Source organism: Lissotriton vulgaris, chromosome 3_1, assembly GCF_964263255.1.
Source record: "Lissotriton vulgaris chromosome 3_1, aLisVul1.2, whole genome shotgun sequence".
NCBI lineage: Eukaryota > Metazoa > Chordata > Amphibia > Caudata > Salamandridae > Lissotriton > Lissotriton vulgaris.
The window spans coordinates 1,200,256,036-1,200,279,658 of record NC_141689.1 but is presented as its reverse complement, the minus strand read 5'-3'; positions in this window follow the sequence as shown (position 1 = coordinate 1,200,279,658).

Below are 23,623 nucleotides of genomic sequence, written 5' to 3'. Positions count from 1 at the left end.
AGACAGCCCACATAAAGACTAGGCCCATGCTAGACTCAAATACCCCTGGTGAAAAGGCCACAAGTACAGCCCCAAAAAACGAAAATCACTGAAAAATCAGCACAATCCCATTCCATCCATGGCCTCCATGATGTTTAAGTTCAAGACAGCCCACAGAAAGACTAGGCCCATGCTAGACTCAAATACCCCTGGTGAAAAGGCCACAAGTACAGCCCCAAAAAGCGAAAATCACTGAAAAATCAGCACAATCCCAATCCATCCATGCCCTCCATGATGTTTAAGTTCAAGACAACCCACAGAAAGACTCAGTCCACCCACCACTGAGTACCCCTGGGCAAAAGGCCCCAAAACAGCCCAAAAATCGAAAATTCCAAAATTTTAGTTGCAGCAACTGTAATGCCCCAAACAAACTTACTTGTAAAATTTCTAATCCAACAGTGATCCAAAGAAAGTCAAAAAGGCCTCAAATCCAAAGATCCAGCAGCATCCACAAAAAGTAATCCTTCCAGCTCCAGATCCAAATGAAAAGTGACCAGGAGATGGACAAAGCACTGGGAGGAGCCTGCTGAACAGGAACAGGAAGTTGAAGACTGTGGGGCACTTCCTCCCTCCCACCCCCCTCCCCAAAATGGACTCCTCGCTAAAAAAGTGCAGGCAAATGTCAACCTAAGGAGTTATTCAGATAAAAATCATCATTTCAAGAAGGTTTATGCTGCTTGCTGGTGGATTTCTTGTGCAGAATTACAAATTTTATATTTTCGCTTGTGCGAGATTCTTGCTGCTCGCCACATCTCAAATCCCGCAATTGCGAGGACCGCGAGACGTGATCTCGCCGTACTCGCGTTGACAAACTATCGCTGGCAAGCCGCGATGACGTAATTGCGCTCGCCAATTCCCGCGGGATCACACAGCAAGATCCAAAATGGCGCAGCACTCGCAAACTATCGAGAAAAACAACTCGGCAAACGATGATAAACGCTGCGCGCCGCAAAAATTGTATCACCAACGCCGCACGCCGCCAAAAAAATCCGCTGCGTGCGAATTTGCGGATTTTGCGGGAAATTCGCAAATCTCGCGGATTGCGAATTTCCCGAAAACCTGCAAAATCCGCGAGCGTAACGGATTTTCCGCCCATGCTTACCAACACCACATCATTCTCCTTAGAGTCTCGAGTAAAATGATACCTCCTTTGTGTGCGTGACTAATGCAGATTTGGCTAAAAACGTATTTAAAAAAAAGTAACGCTTAGAATTCTCTGTGCTATACCCTTACTCCCTATGTTTTGGGCTCTTCCTAGTCACAGGTCCTTGCCCTACCCACACAAGAGAGGTATCATTTTACTCGGGAGGCTGAGGGGAACGCTTTGGGGTTGGACATTTGTGCCGCCATTTTGATTCCACACAAAAATATGTTGAAAATGTGTTTTTTTTCAGCTAAATTTGAGGCTTGCATGGGATTCTGGGTAGGAAAACTTTGGGGGATCCATGCAAGCCATAACTTTATAGACTCCCCTGGGTGTCTAGTTTTCAGGAATGTGTGGGTTAGGTATTTTCCCAAGATGGCAGCCAAGCCCGGGGTCAAACACCAAGGTGACCCCCTTGCAAAACCAGGTTGTTTTATGATAGGTCATTTTGATGTCTACTCAGTACGTTTTGGGCCCATGCCTGTAGTGGGTACTTGACCCATCCACGTGAGTGAGGTATGATTTTTATTGGGAGACCTGGGGGAAAGCTGGGTGGTAGGAAATTTGCGGATCCACATAGATTCCAGAACTTTCCCACACAGAAATTTGAGTAAAAAGGGTTTTTTCAGCTAAATTTGCTGTTACAAGGGGATTCTGGGTAGGAACACTTTGGGCAACCCATGCAAGCCATACCTCGCTGGACACCCCTGGGTGTGTAGTTTTCAAAAATGTGTGGGTTTGGTAGGTTTCTGAAAATGGCCGCCTAGTCCCGTTCCGAAAACCCAGGTGACCCCCTTGCTAAACTAGGTTGTTTTGTTATAGATCATTTTGATGTCCCCTCAATACATTTTGGGCCCTTGCATGTAGCGGGTACTTGACTCACCCACGTGAGTGAGGTATCTTTTCTATCAGGAGACCTGGGGAATGCTGGGTTGTAGGAAATTTGTGGATCCCCGTAGATTCCAGAACTTTCACACACAGAAATTTAAGAAAAAAGTGGGTAGTTTTCAGCTATATTTAGGGTATGCAGTGGATTCTGGGTAGGAAAAGGTTGGGGGACCCACGCAAGCCATACCTCGCTGAACCCCCCGGGTGTCTAGTTTTCAGAAATGAGTGGGTTTGGTAGGTTTACTGAGATGGTTGCCGACCCCGGAACCAAGTCAAGTACCCGCTATAGGCAAGGGCCCAAAAAGTATTGAGTAGACATCAAAATGACCTATCACAAAACAGCCTGGTTTTGCAAGGGGAGTTACCTGGGTCTTTGGCCCTGGGCTCAGTAGCCATCTTGGGAAACCTATAGAACACACACATTTCTGAAAAGTAGACACCCAGGGAAGTCCTGCAAGGTATGGCTTGCATAGATTCCCTCAACGTTTTCCTACCCAGATAGCCCTGCAAAGCTCAAATTTAGCTGAAATCACTTTTGTTTTTAATTCTGTGTGGGAGAGTTCTGTAATCTAAATGGACCCATAAATTTCCAACCACCCAGCATTCCCCCAGGTCTCCCGATAAAAATGATACCTCACTCGCATGGATGGGTCAAGTACCCACGACAGAGAAGGGCCCAAAATGTATTGAGAAGACATCAAAATGACCTATAACGAAACAACCTGGTTTTGCGAGGGGTCACCTGGGTTTTTGGTCCCAGGCTCGGCGGCCATCGTGGGAAACCTACCAAACACACACATTTCTGAGAACTAGACAAATTTAGCTGAAAAGGTCACTTTATTTGCAAATTTCGGTATGGGAAAGTTCTGGAATCTGTGTGGATCCACAAATTTCCTACCACCCAGCGTTCCCCCAGGTCTAACAATAAAAATGGTACATTACTTGTGTTGGTAGGCACAGTGGCTGCAACAGGGAATGGACCAAATCATACCGTGGAGACTTCAAAATTACCCATAACAAAACAACCTTGTTTTGGGGAGGCACCTGGGGTTTTTGCCCCAGACTCGCCGCCATCTAAGGAAACATACCAAACCCATACATTTCTGAAAACTAGGTACCCTGGGGAGTACAATGAGGTATGGCTTGCGTGGATCTCCCAATGTTACCTTACCCAGAATCCCCTGCAAACCTCAAATTTAGCTAAAAAAACGAATTTTCCATATATTTTTGTGTTGGATCACCTTGCCGGCACAAATGACCTACACCACAGCATTCTCCTTAGTGTCCCAAGGTAAAATGATAACTCACTTGCATGGGCGACTGTAACAACCGGATTTTCGGACCAGATAGAATCAACTCACCAAGACACCACCAACCCAGCCGAAACGTAACCACCTCCCTCCTCAGGACCTACTTACCAAGGCACCTGGGTACCTACCTGAGGATGGGGAATTAGCAATATACAAGCTCATATCATCAAAAACACCACTAAATCTATAAGATTACCAGGAATACTCACTGATTACTAAAGAATTCCATATTCTCTACCACACTCATACCTTATAGTCTTGCGGCAACTCAGGCCCAGACTATGCTACCTCCTACTCATAATGAAGGGGGCAGTTCCGATTACTTACCATTACACACTGACCACAATCAGTGCTCACTCAAGCCACAATCCTGTGGGTATATCTTATTAATGCCACTCTCTCTAGCAGCAATCTCACTACGCACCGTATCCTTCCGGTGCTCTCACTCTCTCACACAAGCCACAATCCTGTGGGTATACACATTGATCACAATCAATGCTCTCACTCTCTCACACAAGCCACAATCCTGTGGGTATACACATTGACCACCATCAATGCTCTCACTAATGCCACTCTCTCTAGCAGCAATCTCTGTCCTATGAATACCTTCAGTACTCTCTCTCTCTGTTGGGAAGTTTCTCTATATGTATCTAATATCTACTGGGGATGTCTCATACACAATTGTTATACTGTATGTGGTAGATAGACAGTTCAACCCTCCCACACAAGAATGGCCAAATTATGATATGCAAAGGTTATTCTCTGATTCAAGTGCTCCCTGCTCCCTTGCTCAGTTACCACTTACCCGGACGGGAGACGCATCCGTCCACATAACAGCATCTGACTAGACGAAAGGTTAACTTTGCCAAGAAATAACAGTTACACAATGGTTCACTAAGAACTGGGGTCCCTTTATTACAGAATAGCAAATTATAACATCACAATAACTAGCAATCTAGATATAGCCCGAAAAGTAAAGGGGAAATAGGTACATACACAGATCTGCGAGGTCTCTTTATTATAATGGAAAACAAGAAAGCTTTATTACTAACACATCCACATATAGCTGACAGGAACTGTAGATAGCTGAAAAGGGAAATGGATTATAACAGACTGCACACCGCCGAAAGAAAAGGGATTAATCAGTGTAATAATACAGTAGGGAATATAGCTTAGGAAATAAAGGACAAGATTAATGTATATTTGTATATATATGGGCACTAATATAACAGGACAGATATCACCTGATTATTATGAAGTCTTGTTCTAGCTGTCATCTGGGTTCCTCTCTCGTCTGTGCCTTGGCTCATCTCAGATTCTCCCCTGCACTCTTGGACACACATCTGCGCCAATCACTCTGCACTGGATTCCTCTCTCCCACGAACTGTCTTCACCTTCCAACTTCAGTCTAATGATATAGTTTCTGCCGCTCTGATAACCGTTAGCTCCACTAGCTTCTTCACTCTGTCTGATTGTTCCAGCTCCAATGTCCAACTCACTCCAGCTGCTCCCACAGACTAATCCACGATATAACTTCAGTCTCTTCCAAAAGGTATCACTCCAAACTCCAGCTGTTAACTGCCTGCTCCAACTGATCACAACTCCTTCTGACAAGTAACTTATTCTGCCCACAACTGCTTCTGACTGCTTTCTTCAGCTCCAAAAATCATCTGACTGCTCTCTCCTGCTCCAGCAACCATCTGAACTCTACCATTCCAAAAACCAACTGAACACCCTGCCTCTTCTGCACTTCGCTAATATGGAATGCTCTCTACTCATGGAAATTTCCAACAGAGAGCTGCCTCCCACCGAAATCCTGTGCCAGCTCCGAGGCTCTCCGCGCAGCTGCAGTGACCATCTGCATGTTACGTCTGGACCCAAAAGACAAACACATTCTTTTGATAAGATCCAGTCTCCGCTGGTTTTCCCCTAGCACACAACAGGCTTAACTATAAACATCACCTTTACCCTGCAAGCTCCTCAGTCAGCAGAGGCAGAAAGCGAAATGGAGTCTCTCTGGTTCTGTGCCTTGTAGGCCCGAAAAGGATGAAATAGACACTTAGCTCTATACACAAACCCTACCAATAGGTAATATAAAGTCAGAACTACAGGATCCACCCTCTACTATAGGTAGAATGATGAAAGGACACATAATTATGTCAAAGCCAATAGGCAATAGATGGATTAGAGTCAGAAATAAGGGATCTATCATCATATAAAGCGGCTATCCTCTAGTTTATGCTTCAAGGTCTGAAAAGAGGCCTGAAAAGGACCAAAACAAGCTAAGAATAGGGATCTAGGATGGTAGCAAGCTTAAAGTCACCATCACTCAGAAATAGAGCCAAAAACCCGGTCACTACAGTGACTAATACAGAATTGGCTAAAAACGTATTTATTTTTAAATATAGCGCTTAGAGTACTCAGTGCTATACCCTTAATCCCTATGTTTTGGGCTCTTCCCAGTCACACGCCCTTGCCCCACCCACACAAGTGAGGTATCATTTTACTCTGCAGACTGAGGGGAAAACTGTGGGGTAGGATATTTGTGCCGGCACAGTGATTCCACCCAAAAATATGTGGAAAATATGTTTTTTTCAGCTAAATTTGAGGTTTGCAGGGGATTCTGGGTATGAAAATGTTGTGGGATCCATGCAAGCCATACATCACTGGACTTCCCCGGGTGTCTAGTTTTTAGAAATGTGTGGATTTGGTACTTTCCCAAGATGGCCGCCGAGCCCAGGGCCAAAAACCCAGGTGACTCCCCTTGCAAAACCAGGCTGTTTTGTGATAGGTCATTTTGATGTCTACTGCCTGAAGCGGGTAGTTAACTTGGCCCCGTGGTCGGCAGCCATCTAGGGAAACCTAACAAACCCACACATATCTGAAAACTAGACAGCAAAGGGAGTTCAGCGAGGTAGGGCTGGTGTGGGTCCCCCAATGTTTTCTTACCCAGAATCCCCTGCAAACCTCAAATTTAGCTGAAAAATTGCTTTTTTTTCAAATTTCTGTGTGGGAAAGTTCTGGAATCTGTGTGGATCCACAAATTTCCTACCACCCAGCATTTCCCCAGGTTTCCCGGATAAAAATGGAACATCACTTGTGTTGTTAGGCACAGTGGCTCCAACAGGAAATGGACCAAATCATACTGTGGAGATTTCAAAATTACCCATAAGAAAAGAACCTTGTTTTGGGGGGGCACCTGGGGTTTTGGCCCCAGACTCGCCGCAATCTAAGGAAACATACCAAACCCACACATTCCTGAAAACTAGGTACCCTGGGGAGTACAATGTGGTATGGCTTGCGTCGATCTCCCAATGTTACCTTACCCAGAATCCCCTGCAAACCTCATATTTAGCTAAAAAAACACATTTTCCTTATATTTTTGTGTGGGATCACTGTGCCAGGACAAATCACCTACACCACAGCATTCTCCTTAGTGTCCAAGGTAAAATGATATCTAACCTTCATAGGTGAATAATAAAGAATTGGCTAAAAACGTATTTTTTAAAAAATGTAGCGCTTAGAATACTCAGTGCTATACCCTTAATCCCTAAGTTTTGGGCTCTTCCCAGTCACACGCCCTTGCCCCACCCACACAAGTGAGGTATAATTTTACTCAGAAGACTGAGGGGAACACTGTGGGGTCGGATATTTGTGCCGGCACAGTGATTCCACCCCCAAATATGTGGAAAATGTGTTTTTTTCAGCTAAATTTGAGGTTTGCATGGGATTCTGGGTAGGAAAATGTTGGGGGATCCTTGCAAGCCATACATCACTGGACTTCCCCAGGTGTCTAGTTTTTAGAAATGTGTGGATTTGGTAGTTTCCCAAGATGGCCGCCGAGTCCGGGGCCATAAACCCAGGTGACTCCCCTTGCAAAACCAGGCTGTTTTGTGATAGGTCATTTTGATGTCTACTCAGTACGTTTTGGGACCCTGCCTGAAGCGGGTACTTAACTTGGCCCTGGGGTTGGCAGCCATCTAGGGAAACCTAACAAACTCACACACTTCTGAAAACTAGACACCCATGGGAGTCCAGCGAGGTATGGCTTGTGTGGGTCTGTCGTAATATGACAGTGATCGGGTTAGCGTTAAGCTTTGCTACACGAATTTTCCCTAATCTTGACCATGGTGCTCGGAGGCCATTTTGAGATCACTGGCGTCCATTTTATATGAACGCGCTGCCTCGTGGTCAGCATGCCCTTTTGTCCTTTCTCTGTACCACTGACCACCTAACTTGCCCAGCAACAGGCTATTTTTAGTACTGGTCAAGCTTGCACATGCGTAGTCAAAGCCTCTGTACTAGTGGACAGTCATCACTTAGGAATGTTCTCCAAAACTGACCAGTAGTTTTATAACTCCTCCCATGAGCTGGCTGTGTTCCAAAAATGACCTTATATGTACCTAAACTGATCAAATGTGTTCCGCCTACTCTTTTTATTACTGTAAAACTGTATAAAAGAGGTCTCGCACCGATGTTCGGTGTGATACTTCTTGCATTACCGAAGGGTGCTGCAGGAATGTACCACCACCCCATGGGGTCTTAATAAACTTGTCTTTTGCATTTCCAGTTTCCGTGCCAACTTCTGTTTTATGATGTAAGCGGATTTTGCGGAATATGTAGGTCTGGAGAACCAGATACCACAAGTCCCCCAATGTTTTCCTACCAGAATCCCCTGCAATCCTCAAATTTAGCTGAAGAAGAACTTTTTTCAAATTTCTGTGTGGGAAAGTTCTGGAATCAACGTGGATCCACAAATTTCCTACCAACCAGCAATCCGCCAGGTCTCCTGATAAAAAATTATTCCTCACTCGCCTGGATGGGTCAAGTACCCGCCACAGACTAGGGCCCAAAACGTATTGAGTAGACATCAAAATGACATCACAAAACAACCGGGTTTTGCAAGGGGGGTCACCTGGGTTTTGGCCCCAGGCTTGGCGGCCATCTAGGAAAACCTACTAAACCCACATATCTCTTAAAGCTAGACACCTGGGGGAGTCCAGTAAGTTATGGCTTGCGTGGGTCTCCCAATGTTTTACTGCCCAGAATCCCCTGCAAACCACAAATATAGCTGAAGAAAACATGTTTTTCTCAAATTTCTGTGTGGGAAAGTTCTGGAATCTGTGTGGATCCACACATTTCCCAGCAGCCAGCGTTCCCCCAGGTCTTCCGATAAAAATGGTACCTCACTTGTGTGGGTAGGCATAGTGGCTGCAACAGGAAATGGCCCAAATTGTACTGTGGAGATCTCAAAATTACCTATAACTAAACTATCTGGTATTTGGGGGGGCACCTGGTGTTTTGGCCCCAGGCTCAGCGCCATCTAAGTAAATATACCAAACCCACACATTTCTGAAAACTAGACACCCTGAGGTATTGCTTGCGTGGATCCCCCAACGATTCCCTACCAAGAATCCCTTGCAAACCTCAAATTAAGCTGAAAAAACGACCTTTTTCGCATATTTTTGTGTGGAATCCCCGTGCCGGCACAAATAACCTACCCCACAGCATTCTCCAAGTGGCTTGAGTCAAATGATATCTCACTTGCGTTGTGACTAATGCACAATTGGCTAAAAACTTATTTTTAAAAAACATGTAGCGCTTAGAATTCTCAGTGGTCTACCATTAATCCGTATGTTTTTGGCTCTTCTCAGTCACAGGCCCTTGTCCCACCCACACAAGTGAGGTATCATTTTAATCAGGAGACTGAGTGGAACACTGTGGGGTAGGTCATTTGAGCCGGCACAGTGATTCCACCCAAAAATATGTGGAAAATGTGGGGATTTTGTGCTAATTTGGAGGTTTACAGGGGATTCTGGGTAAGAAAACTGTTGGACCTGGCCCTTTTGGCAGGTTCACCCCGAAACTTTTTGCTTTTTCCTAGCCTATTTCTCTAACATGGTGTTGGTGATTTTTGGCCTCAGCGCACTTTTTCACTGTGGTACAGTGTAAAGTGCGTGAGCTCTCTGTGTATGTGTGGTGAGTGACCTGCCCTCCCATAGGAATGCATGGGGAATAGGTGTGACCATGGTAGTTCCTGATGTGTGGGGAGTGCAGGGTCGAGTTTGGTATGTACGGACTCGTGAGATTGAATACTGCGTAATGATGTATGCAGCATGAATGTGTCTATTGTGGAAGTGCCACTTCTAGTCATGGGTGTGCGAGTGTAGTGAGTGTGTTGACACGTGATTGGCTGGAGCCTGGCTCCAGGAGTCTGGATGGGTCTGCCCAGTGGCGAGTGTTGAGATTAGCATGCTGATGTGAGGGGAGTGGTGCACCTGGGTCCTGAATAGGGCTGGGCTTTCCCCACACAATGCTGGCTCCGCCCCCTGTGGTGCAACTGATGACCCTAGCCTGACTAGTGAATGGGAAGGGTGTCTGAGCTCATCAAGGGGGCTCCCAAACCAGCTGCGCCTGGTTTTTCCCCCACCCTGCACCTTTAGAGAAAGGAATTCACTGTATAAAAAGGGGCTGTGTCCCCTTACAAAATGTTCTTGTTTTGCTACTTGAATCCTGCCAGGGGCGTGCTGCTGCCTGGGCCCAGGGGAAGGCTTGCCTCCCTGGGCCCTGCCCAGCCCCTGGATACCTGATGGACTTGGAGGCTGGAGAACTTTCCTTTTTCTTGGGAGCTGTTTGCTCCATCTTTTGGCCCCAGGACCTTTGACTTTGAATCCTGTGTCCCTGGGACCTGTGGGCTTGCCTTTGCCTCTAGCGCCTTGGGAGCGCTTTATTTTGGCCCCTAGCGCTTCAGAGCGCTGTATTTTTACTTATAGCGCTAGGAGTACTTTGATTATCCCCTAAGCGCTTGGTAGCGCTCCTATGCCACTTTCGCAGCTGCCCTCGCCGCATATTTGTCCTACTCGGGATTTTTATCCTAGAGGGAGTCCACCCCTCGTTGTGTGCCGAGAATCACCGCCGCGGCCCGAGCCTCAATAAAGAACTGGCCGCCACGTCTGCCGCCTGCCTGGTTGGGGGCGGGGCCGCTGGACGGAAGTCCCGAGTATGCCCCGGAAGCTGTTTCAGAGAGAGGAGGTCAGGAGCCCACCCCGCCTCCTCAAGACCCCGAGAAGAAGTGGCGTCCTCCTGCGGCCCGGGGCTCCCATGAAGTAGCGAGCAGAGGTGTTGCGGGGCTCCCGTGTCCTGGTGGGAGCCCCAGCAGAGATGTCCCGCACCGCCGACCAGAGGAGCCCCCCCGAGAAGCCCGGTGATAAGGAAGGGCTGGGGGGGGAGCTCCGTGAGACCAGGAGTTGGCGGTGCCAGTGCTGGCACAGAGTCAGAGCGGCCCTGTGTGCTCAGTGGGCCACTCCAATGATTAGGCATCTCTCTCAGGGGCCCCATGGAGTTCCCAGGGATCCGTGTTCACCTCGAGTCCCCAGGAGGGGGACTCCAACGACGGGGCATATTTGTTTTAGAGCCCCGAGGGCTCCCGGGGCATGGTTTATTCAGAGCCTGTTGGGCTCCACCAGGTGAGGGGGCAGGTCTGATTCAGAGCCCCGAGGGCTCCACCCGGACGTAGTTGTTCTCGAGTTCCCCGTGAGGGACTCCAACGTTGTCAGGAGGCTCCAGAGGGCAAATTTGTGTTTAGAGCCTCGAGGCTCCCAGGACCACAGGGGCATTGTTGTCTAGAGAGCCTGTGTGGCTATCCCCTGGCCTTATTATAGGCGTTAGCATTTGGGGACATGTACCTAAAGGACCCAGTGGGGTCCTCAAGGGCCAGTGAGGGCCCCCCTGTCGCAGTTGAGTTCCCAGCTGCCCAGAAATTAGTGGGCAGCTGCACCGTTTAGGCGGATTTTGAGAATTTCTGAGAGGTACAGAGATGGCACAGTGGTGCCAGGCCTTCCACAGCTGCGTAGCACTTAGTGCCAGCTGCTACGTTTAGGCTCCCCCTGATTTTGGGACACAGGGCGTCCTAGCCCCCAACAAGGCCAGATGGCCTGGGTACAGTCACAGGTGGTGACTTATGTGAGTTTGGCGCAATTGTGTTTTCCTGTGCTGCACCTCTGAATGTGTTTTGATGCATCATGTGCCTTGTTCTTACACCACTGAATGTGTTTTAATGCATTATGTGTTTTCCTTCCCTACACCTATGAATGTTGTGATGCATCATGTGTAATATGTTCATGCTTATACCCCTACAGGTATTGTGATACTTAGGTGGTTGTTTTCTCCTAGTACAGTTGGTGCTAGTGAAGCCCAGGTTCCCTGCGTAATATTATCCTAAGGTGGTTAGGGTTGCGTAGGTGGTACTTACCTGGTACCAGTAGTTACTGGTTGTGTGCTAAAGTGATTATTATTCTATGATCTACAACGTGCTATTTCTAACATTATTTCTAGTTCTAAAAGTGCTGATCTCTGACAGTGGCCCATGTGGCCCTGTCCTGTAAATAATCCCTTGTGAATATTGCCCGTGCCAGTTGGCACAATGTATATTGTGTGATTACTATATGATGTGTTTTGACAATACAAAAGTTATTTTTATATAACCTTGTGTGGAGTTCCCTCTGTCGTGTGCCTAGGATGTTGTTGCTGTTGTGTTCGTTCGCAAAAACTTTACACATTGCCTCCGGGATAAGCCTGTCTGCTCGTGCCAAGCTAGAAGACGTAGGTTTAGGAAACGACGTCCAAATCCAAGAATTGCAAGGTAGTAATGTCATGATGTTGGGTGCTGCGAATCAGTTAACTGATTTAACTAGTTCACAATATGATATAAATTCTGTCCCCTTTCCAGCTCATACTAGGGCCAACTCTGGGGAAGAACGGGTATGCTGCAGCATAGGTCCAATACCCCCTAGATCAGATGTATACGAGAATGCTGATACAACACAATGTGAACCTCAAAAATGCAAGGAGAGTTTATTATCGTGGAACATAGCCGGACTCCTTGACAAATTGAGTGATAATGGATGGTTGTCTTTTGTCAAAGAATATCCGATAATATGTCTCCAAGAAACTTGGGTGATGGAAAAAAAATTACATATTGAAGGCTACCAAAGTTTTTTAATTCCTGCAGTCCCATCAGCTAGCGGTAGAGCAAAAGGGGGTTTGGCAATTTTTGTTAACTTGACACTTGTATGCCATAAAGTTGAACACTATTCTGGTAACAGAAATATTCAGGTTTTAGAGCTCAAGAGGGGTAAAACAAAACTTGTATTGATCAACTTTTACAATGCAGTGAATCAGTCTGGTGATTGTAACATTGAGTCTTTGCGTGAATTCCTAAGGGAAAATGTTGGATCTTTGCCTCGCCAAAAAATAATAGTAGGTGATTTTAACACACGTTTATGTGGGAACCCTAGTATGATAACTGTTGGTCAAATGGGATGTAATAGTATGGAAGGAATTCATTTTGATCACTCGCGGCGGGGAACAGAACTAAATGTACTATTGAATGAAAATAATTTCTTCTTAGCAATGTCCATAGTATCGGATCGAACCGTTTTCCCAAATCCCACATTTAAAGGTCACGCAACAGGAACATACATAGATCATATTTTACTATCGGCAGATTTTGTTAATATTGTTGAGGATTTCTCCTTCCAATTGAGCATTTATAGCGACCACAACCCCTTATGCATTAAAATGGGTGAGAATACATTTGAAAAACGCAATCCTCGTGAGGACCGAGGCTCTATAAAATGTATTAACGGTAAGCGACGCTTAAAATGGTCAATGGTGGATTGTGAAAACTTTTACTCCTCTATTAATAATATGTGTAACCATGAATTATCAGTATGTACATCTCCTGTATCAGCGCCACAACAAATCTTAGCATCTTTCAAGGAGATTGCCAAAAAGGTGGAGTCAATGTTAACGGTACCTATTAAAGGGAACGTCAATCCAAATAGTAATCCAAAATGGTTTGACAGTGATTGCTCCAAGGCCAGTCGCGAGCTTAAGAAAGCTCTAAAAATAAAACCTAGAGACTTAATGCTTATCAGGGACTTGCGGTCTAGGTATAAGAAGTCGCTTGCCAACCGCAAGCGAGCGGTAAAAAAAAGCATATGGGAGACTTTGTTAGAGCCTGAGACACTGAAAAACAGCTCGAAGTTCTGGGAGATTATTAATAAGCCTTTATTTGACCAATCTAGCAATTCCAATGTGGGCACTAACATCCCAGAGGAAGGATGGATTAACCACTTCAGCTCTATTTTTAAAAGTAATGAGTCGCAGGCAGAACACATTCTAAATGAACGTAGAGAAAGTTTGTTACTCTTCTCAATTGATGAGGTAATAAAGGGAATTGAAGGGCTGTCAAATAACAAGGCCCCAGGGCCAGATGGTCTTCCCCCTGACCTTTTTAAATCTCGTATAGTACTTTGGGCACCGGTTCTTACAGCAGTACTTAATGCGGTTGTGTCCTGTGGATGTCCAAAATCATGGGGGGTATCTACCATCGTGCCCATGTTCAAGAAAGGAGACAGTAACAGCCCTCTCTGCTATAGACCAATATCATTAATAAACTCCGTCGCCAAAGTTGTGGGAGGAGTAATTCTGAATAGATTGGTCACATGGTCAGAGGAAAACAAAATAATATCCCCAATTCAATATGGATTTAGGCCTGGTCATTCCACGACTTCTCAATGTTTAAATTTACACCTAATCATAGGGAAGTACACTAAGGCCCGACAAGGAACAATCCACATGGCGTTCATGGACCTTTCCTCGGCTTTCGATTGTGTGAGTCGTGGGAAGCTCTGGGACGTTATGGCAAAAATGGGTGTGGACCAGAATCTTGTTAATTTGTTAGAAGATATGCATTCTGACACCAAAGCGAATGTTAGATACACACAAGATCTAAATGTGACAAAAGACTTTGGAGTGTATCGGGGTGTTCGACAAGGATGCATTCTGGCCCCGTTCCTTTTTAATCTCTACATAAATGAATTGGAGGAGCACCTTTTAAGCACTAATACAGACTACCCGTACATTGGCCGAAAGGGACTGCCGGTTCTGCTTTATGCGGATGACGCAGTACTTTTATCTAGAACCGCCAATGGACTTCAAACTTTACTAGATTCCTTCTTTACTTTTATGAAATCCAGAGATTTAAGCATTAATAATTCTAAATCCCTCATAATGAAGGTTGGCCAAGGAAATAAAAAACTAAATCGCTTAAATGTAAATGGAGTACAAATCCCTGGAACAAACACATTCTCTTACCTTGGGGTCCTATTTGACAGTCAATTAAATTGGGGACCCGTGATTCAAAAAAAGAAGGGAGAGGTAATCAGGGCAAATGCGGCTATATTCGACTTTTCCAGGAAAATGGGAAATAGTCCAGTTGCTGCATTACTCCAACTTTACCAGGCCAAAAGTGTTACTACAGCATGCTATGGTAGTGAAATATGGGGATATGTCCCCCTGGAAGCCCTAGAGATAGTTGAAAATAATTTTTTAAAACAATTACTAAGGGTTCCCAGGGGCACGGCAAACTTCTCTGTGCATGAGGAATTGGGGGTCCCCTTCGTATGTGACAAAATGGCAGTAAATCCCCTATTATGCTGGATGAATTGCTGGCTAAATGATAACATACCACTTACCCAGCTTATACTAAAAGAAGCACTTATATGGGATAATAGGATGAAGGTTCCCTGGATAAAGTACTTGTATAAGTGTTTTACTGATTTAGGTCGTCCTGAACTTTTCTTATTTCCTGATTCCATTACTAAACTGGATGTTATTGCGGTCAAGAAGGCTTTTATCGTTTCTAGATATCAAGATAGGGAGTCATGTGAATTAAAGAAAGACAGCGTACGAAATCATGTACTAATAAAAAGTACACTGTTCTTGGAACCGTACCTAACATGGCAAATATCTAGTTATGACCGTTTTTTATTGACAAGGTTCAGGTTTAACCTATTTCATTTACTGTTGGCTGTACCCAGGGGATCTCATCGTGGACAAGTGTTGCCGGCTTGCGGCTGCGACGATAAGTCTCTGCAAGACCTGGCACACTTTTTGTTCTTTTGTCCCTATTATGTTATACCGAGGAAGTTATATTTAAAACCCTGCTTGAAAAAACTGAACTTTCCACAATATCGTCCAGCACTTTATTTCCTTCAGCTGCTAAGAAGCGAATACACCCTGTATATATGTAGTTTTTTAAAACTGGCAATGAAATTCAGAAATAGTATGGAAGGATAATAGTATTGATACATGAAATGCTACTTCTTTATTTAAGGTCTCTTTTTAATAATCAGAATGTTTAATGTATATTTTTGTCTTGTTCATGTCTCTATTTTTACTTGATTTCTTCTTTTTAATGAATACACGTGTTAATAAATGTAAAATGTAAATGCTTTTATGGTTGTCAACAAGAACAACTGAATAAAGTTTTTTGACTTGACTTGGTTGTGTGCTAAAGTGATTATTATTCTATGATCTACAAAGTGCTATTTCTAACAGTATTTCTAGTTCTAAAAGTGCTGATCTCTGACAGTGGCCCATGTGGCCCTGTCCTGTAAATAATCCCTTGTGAATATTGCCCTTGCCAGTTGGCACAATGTATATTGTGTGATTACTATATGATGTGTTTTGACAATACAAAAGTTATTTTTATATAACCTTGTGTGGAGTTCCTTCTGTCGTGTGCCTAGGATGTTGTTGCTGTTGTGTTCGTTCGCAAATGCTTTACACATTGCCTCCGGGATAAGCCTGTCTGCTCATGCCAAGCTACCAAGGGGGTGAGCAGGGGTTATCTTGGCCTGTGACTCCCTTGCCCTGACTAGAATGGTGGTTTCTGCCTGGCTTTGGCGTCAGCCTTAGCCAACCAGAAAATCCCAGTTCTAACAAAAACGTTGGGGGACCCATGCAAACCATACCTCACTGGACTCCCCGGTGTCTAGTTTTCAGAAATGTGTGGGCTTTGTATGTTTCCCAAGATGGCCGCCGAGCCCGGGACCAAAAACCCAGATGTCCCCGCCTTGCAAAACTAGGTAGTTTTGTAATAGGTCATTTTGATATCTCCTCAATATGTTTTGGGCACATGCCCGTAGCGGGTACTTGACCCATGTGAGAAGTTGGCCTGGCATATGCTATCCACTATTCTAGTGGGCACCTTGCCCCAGTCCAAACAACCCTTATTGATGGTAGGTTAAAAACAACCTTTATAGAAAGCTATCCTTTACCAGTCTATAATCTTGTGAATGACCACATGAAAGGAGAAATACACCAGGTGTATATATAAAATATATGTATTTATTCTAAACACATCCCACTAGTCTCTTTATGAGGCTAAAGGCAAAAGTACATACGGTAAACTTAATAGCACACAGTAAATTAGCACAATATACTTTGAGCCCTAGGGGCGTACCAAGCCATATATTAAGAAAGTGGTATAAGAACCACGACTTGACTAGACATAAGGCCTAGAGCCTGTAGAATTGCTAGGACCACAAGGTACTACCCAAGGTAGTGACACAGGAGACCCACAGAGGACGCGTGCAGTGTAAGAACACAGCCGTGGAACACCGTTAGCTTCTATGGGGAAAGTGTCAGTTGGAAATTTAAAGATAAAGGACACTTAGGAGAGGACTTTGAGCAAACCCCTTTAGACTTAAGGGGTTCTAGGGCCAACACTCATGGGAGCTCTGGAGTACTCGAGTTACCTCACCCAGGAAAGCCGGTGCATAGGTGTCTTTTGGTTTTGGGATTCATCGTCGTTTTCAATGGCGATTTGCTGCTAAGTGCTGCTGCCATCCAAGTGGAAAGTGTCAGGTGTGATCCAAGACTGGATCAAAGATGAGAAGAACCTGAAAGCAGAGGGAACAGAGTCTGGGTTTCTTTCCAGTGACCAGGGGCACGATAGTCAAATACCCATCGATGTCGGGTGATTTCAGGTGTAGAAGGTGAAGCTTGACTCATCTGCCATGAGCACCAGGGGGTGTTGACGACAACCAGGATCTGGAATCAAGCTCTCCCATGAAGGATGTTGAATGCAGCGGTGTCGTGCCCAGATTGGACCCAACAAGCTTTGGAAACAGCAACCGACATAGGAATCAAAGAAAAGCTTGGTGCAGACACGCAAGGTCTGAGAGACTCACAACATAGTAGGGTGTCAGGGCACGTCTGGAGTAAGCCAGGGAAGCCCAAGGCAAGTCAGAGTAGCCTTTACAGGTACCCACCAGTCGAAGGACCAGTGATCCCAAATGAGCCTCGAGCGGAAATGCAAGAAGTGGGCTCACTCGTGGAGTGTAGGCCAAAACTTTTCTGTGCAGATCGTGCTCGGGGCTTGGGCTACAAGTAACACAAAGCACGACTTCAGTAGATGTTGAGAAGTTAATGCACTAGCAAATGTGCATGGTGTCTATGAGTTTGAGTTCCACGTCACTCACCAGGGATGCGGGTCTCAGCTTTGCTGGGGATTCGGGTCAGCCTCTGAGAAGTCTGGAAATCCTCTTCCTGGGCTGAAAGTACTTCAGAGTCCGTCGGGAGCTTCAGAGATGCAGACTGGCAAATGCTTTGTTGGTTGCCTGCCAACCAGGGTAGTCACTCCATGACCCCAAGGGAGATTCACCCATCCTCTAGTTTTTAGTAGAACGGCGAAGTTCCAGGATTCAGCTTCAGAGTTTCATCTAGGTGTAATCTAAAGTCCTGTTGCCAGAGGTTCCTTACTTGTACCTAATAAAGGGGTTCGACATACTCTGGGGAACCACCTATGGAAGGGTCTGGAAAGAGGGGTGGCTACAATCATGTCTTTTGTCCAGTTTCACGCCAGAGCAGGGGCTGCCAGCCCCTGCAACTGGTTTGAATTGGGCTATGCACAGGGACACCGAATGTGCCCCCATTGCAGACTTCAAAGTACTCTCAGAGGGCACACACTCATCCCCAATACACTAAAGCCTGTCTGGGAGGTGGTTACACCTCCCTGTGACCGGATACCTATTGCCCAGGCCTCCTCTGCCGGAGTTTCGGTCAGCAGAAGGAGGCCAGACTTGTGTCTGTGGCTGCAGCACCCATTTTGTAATGCCAGGGCTCTTTTAAACTATTACCGGGAAGACCAGTGTGTACATGTCTCTCCCTCTAGTAGGGTGGAATTCTACCCCTGTGTGCCAGGACTCGTGGGGGCTAGGATTCCAAAAAATGTTGACACCAAAAACGACAAGTTTCAATGCAGCCATTCCAAAGTTAGCATTTACCACAAGGTTAATAATGCATTTAAGTGTATATGGTCTGGCTGCATCACAGAACAGCCTCAGAGAATAGATTCCGAAAGCTGCAGAGGGGTCCTGCTCATGCTTGGGCACCCTCTCACACGAAACCAAGCACCCTGCCTTCAGGATTGGTAAGGTTTGCCATATGGGTGACTGACAGTCGAAAAACTGTGAAACACCAGAAAAAAGTGGGGGTAACCATAGTAAGCAGATCCTACTCTCCTACAACCCACCCCCATGAGTGATGTATCATTTTAATAAAGAGACCTGGGGGAAAGATGGGTGGTAGGAAATTTGTGGATCCACGTAGATTCCAGAACTTTCCCACACAGAAATTTGAGAAAAATTTGTTTTTTTCAGCTAAATTTGAGGGTTGCAGGGGATTTTGGGTAGGAAACCATTGGTAGACCCATGCAAGCCATACCTCGATGGACTCCCCCGGCTGTCTAGTTTTCAGAAATGTGTGGGTTTGGTAGGTTTTCCTAGATGGCCGCCGAGCCCGGGGCCAAAAACCCAGGGGACCTCCCCTTGCAAAACTAGGTTGTTATGTGTTAGGCATTTTGATGTCTACTCAGTACGCTTTGGGACCTTGCCTTTAGCGGGTACTTGACCCAACCACATGAGTGAGGTATCATTTTTATCGGAAGACCAGGGGGAACTAATTTGTGGATCCACGTAGATTCCAGGACTTTCCCAAACAGAAATTTGAGAAAAATTTGTTTTTTCAGTTAAATTTGAGGTTTGCAGGGGATTCTGGGTAGGAAAACTTTGGGGTACCCACGCAACCCATACCTCGCTGGACTCCCCCTGCTGTATAGTTTTCAGAAATATATAGGTTTGGTAGGTTTCCGGAGTAAAATGATACCTCACTTGTGTGGGTGGGGCCGGGGCCTGTGACTGGGCAGAGACCAAAACATAGAGAATTAGGGTACAGCACCGAGAACTCTAAGCGCTACATTGTTTTAAAAATACGTTTTTAGTCAATTCTGCATTGGACACACACAAGTGAGGTATCATTTTACTCAGGAGAACACTGTGGGATAGGACATTTGTTCCTCCACAGTGATTCCACTCAAACGTATGCGGAAAAGTGGATTTTTTTCAGCTCAATTTGAGGTTTGCAAGGGATTATACAAAGGGAAATGTTGAGGGATGCACGCAATCCATACCTAATTGGATTCCCCAGGGTGTATAGTTTTCAGAAATGTGTGGGTTTGGTAGCTTTCCATAGATGACATGGAGCCCAGGGCCAAAACCCCAGATGTCCCCCCCCCAAAACCAGGTAGTTTTGTTATAGGCAATTTTGAAGTCCCAACAGTACGATTTGGGCCATTTCCTGTTGCAGCCACTATGCCTTCCTACACAAGTGAGGTACCATTTTTATCAGGACACCTGGGGGAACGCTGGGTGGTAGGAAATTTGTGGATCCACAAAGATTCCAGAACTTTCCCACACAGAAATGTTATTAAAAAAATTCAGCCAAATTTGAGGTTTGCAGGGGATTCTGGGTAGGAGAATGTTGGTGGACCCACGCAAGCCATACTTCGCTGGACTCCCCCGGGTGTCTAGGTTCCAGAAATGTGTGAGTTTAGTAGGTTTCTCTAGATGTCCACCTAGCTCCGGGCCAAAAACTCATGGGACCCCCTTGCAAAACCAGGTTGGTTTGTGAAAAGTAATTTTTGAGGTTGCCTCAATAGGTTTTGGCCCTTGCCTGTTGCGAGTCCCTGACCCACCCACATGAGTGAGGTACCATTTTTATTGGGAGACCTGGGGGAATGCTGGGTGGGAGGAAATGTGTGGATCTACGCAGATTCCAGAATTTTCCCACACAGATATTTGAGAAAAAAGTGATTTTTTCAGTAAAATTTGAGGTTTGCAGGGGGTACTGTGTAGGATAATTTCGGGGGATCCATGCAAGGCATACCTAACTGGACTCCCTCAGGTGTCTAGTTTCTATAAATGTGTGTGTTTGGTAGGTTTCCCTAGATGGCTGCCGAGCCCCGGGCCAAAAACTCATGGGACCCAGCGTGTAAATCCAGATTGGTTTTTGATAGGTAATTCTGATGTCGCCTCAATAGGTTTTGGGCCCTTGCTGGTCGCGGGTACTTGACCCACCCACACAAGTGAGGTATCATTTTGCTCTGAAGACTTTGGGGAACGCGGGGTGAGTGGAAATTAGTGGATCCACGCAGACTCCAGAACTTTCCACTACTGAAATTTGGGTAAATTGTTTTTTTCGACAATTTGTTAAGTTGGCAAGGGATTCTGAGTGACAGAACCTAGTGAGAGCCAGTCAAGTCACACCATCCTGGGTTTCTATGGGGTTCTAGTTTTAAAAAATGTATAGGTTTCCCTAGGTGCCGGCAGAGCTAGGGTAAAAAAATTACAGCTAGGCACTTTGGAAACAAAAAGGGTAATTTTTCACTGTAAAATTGTGGTGTGTCCACGTTTCGTTTTGTGCCGTTTCAAGGTGTGCTTTCCTCCCGCACTAAAGTTGCACTGCAAAACATGTCTCTGGCCGACCACTAAAATCTATAGTAGCGTGTTGAAATGCCATTTCAATAAGTCATTACAAACCTTTTTCTAGTCATACATCTTCCTGTTTCATACTTATAATTCACACCTAATATATAGGGCAGAGTGCATTGTATTTAAAATGTAGGACATGTTTATTTTTAGTTTCACATGCCCTGACAGTGAAAAACTCCTAAAGGAAGTTTTCATTTTTGTAAAACTAACTTTCCCATAAACTAACACTGGGCTATCTTGTTAAGCTTAAGAAGTCAGAACTTCAATTTGGGACCATATCAAGAGACACCATTTCCTTTCACATACATTGCAATTTGAAATCCTCTTTATTTGTGAAGACAGATTTTAAGTTGCTATTCTGAAAAAGCCAATTTTAGAAAGTGTGCATTTTTCTGCACAAAGCAAGTGTGCATTTCTGCCAAGGTCCAGGATCACATGACTGTGAATGTGTGTGCTGTTGTGTTTTTTGTATTACTTCCAGATATGGGGACTAATAGGCCTTGGGTGTGGAGTGGGGTGTTCACCTCCTAACAAGGATGTCCTGGAAGATTGTGCTTAGCCTTTCTGAACTTCAAAGCATAGCCTCAGGGCTTGCTCCCCCCGACGTCTAAGGGTTGTCTGTTGTGTCACTGACAACTGCAGCTCATAAATAGGCCTATCTACCCTTTGCTACCCTACTCATTTTGGAGCCAAACAAAAATAAGAGGCAAGTGTATACAGAGGGGACATCCCTTACCTGCAGGCTGGCACTGAGGATAAAAGTGGCACCTTCAAAACCTCTCATCAGAACAAGGCTGGTCCAGTGGAAGATTCAGGAAAAGGACTGCCCTGCTATCTGAAAAAGGAAGATTGGACCTGCTTGACTTGAGCTCAGGCTCCACATAAGTGTCAGTTGACTCTCCTGTTTGATCTGCAGGGAAAGGACAAGCTTCCAGATGTCTTCCTGCAACTGTCAAGCCGACCAGCACAGCTTGGTCCTGCATGGACCGGCCTGAGCGCTGATGCTGGCCTCTGCTGGAGTGAGTGCTGATGCCTAAGAGTTGCATATCCAAGTCGTGCCCCGAGACTGGCATCAGAGTGTTCTCTTCTTGGCTTAAAACCACAAGTCCAGAGTCTCTGGTGAAGATTCTCAGGTTTTTGTCCCTGTGCGACTACAAATGGACTCCTCATGTTGACTGGCAACCATCTGCGATTCCCGCTGACGTGAGTCTCCTTCGACAACCTGCTCTTTGCGTCCTTGCCAAAAACCAGCAGCAGCAGCCTGTGATGACTGCCAACATGAAGCTCCAGTGACATAGAATGATTTGGGATCTTTCTTATGTAGTGTTTTCACTCTATCACTTTATTTGTTGACTGCCGCATAAGTACTATGCACATTACCATTAAGTTAAGCATGAGTCCTTTTGTGCTATGGTAAAAGAGGATAAGCAAAGGCTTGCTTAGTGATTTTCCTGGTTCACCCAGACAAGGAATGTGACCCAGACACTCCTTCTCTAAAAAAACAACATGACTCATAATGCAGGATGACAACAGATAAATATATAAATATTCAAACTAAACTTTCAAATCAAATGTTATGAAGTCATACGAGCAATTGATAATACTCTGTGCAACGCATGCCTAGTTCTCTGAATGATCAGTGCACAGCAAACTTTTGAACTACAATTATGAATGATGAGTGTTTCATCACCTCTTTCTGTGCGCTGTGATCATCTGAGAAATCAGTGCTTGCTCGCAGTGTGCCATTAGCCCAGCTGACTGTGCTGCAAGAGCCTTTGTGACCTGTGACACTTTGACAAATTGATACTTGAGATCTACTCTCACTATGCGGATAAATGCTGCCTTAGCACCTCAGCATATCCACTCCCTCCAAATAAACAGTGCTTAGGTATATCTCAAAATCCCAAGATTTGAGCCTATGACCTATATATTCTCATCACTGCTCATGGCCTTTACACCAACCCAAAGAATTTACTTCCTGCCAGTCCTCACTACACCACGCACATACCCTCACTAAATCACAAACCCTGTCTCTGCCAACCTACCCACACCGACTTTGCAATAAACCTCTGCAATGGACTTTCATCTCACCTAGCAGTTAAACATTCAACAAATATTTACATACAAAGAAAACCAACGGATCTTTCTCCTTTCTTTATTGTGCCACTGTAATAAGATGTGCCCATTGTTAGACCTGGCATCATTGGTGTGAGTCTCCCTTCCATGTTGACGGATTGCCTCCTCTGTTTTGATATGTTTTTGCTGGTTTTAAGCTTTGGGCACTGTGCCACTGCTAATCCGTGTCACAGTGCAAGTGCTCCCTATGATAAATTAATGTACTAATTGGTGATTCCATGATTGGGTTATTTGATTTATCTGTCAGCCCCTAGTAAAGTGCACCATGTGTGCTCAGGGCTTGTAAATCAAATGCTACTGGTGGGCTTGCAGCACTGGTTGTGCCACCCACAGAACTAGCTTGTATAGTGTGTCTCAGGCCTGCCATTGCAAGGCCTGTGTGCAGTCTAGCATTGCCATGTCGACTTGGCCGAGTGTGTAGAAAA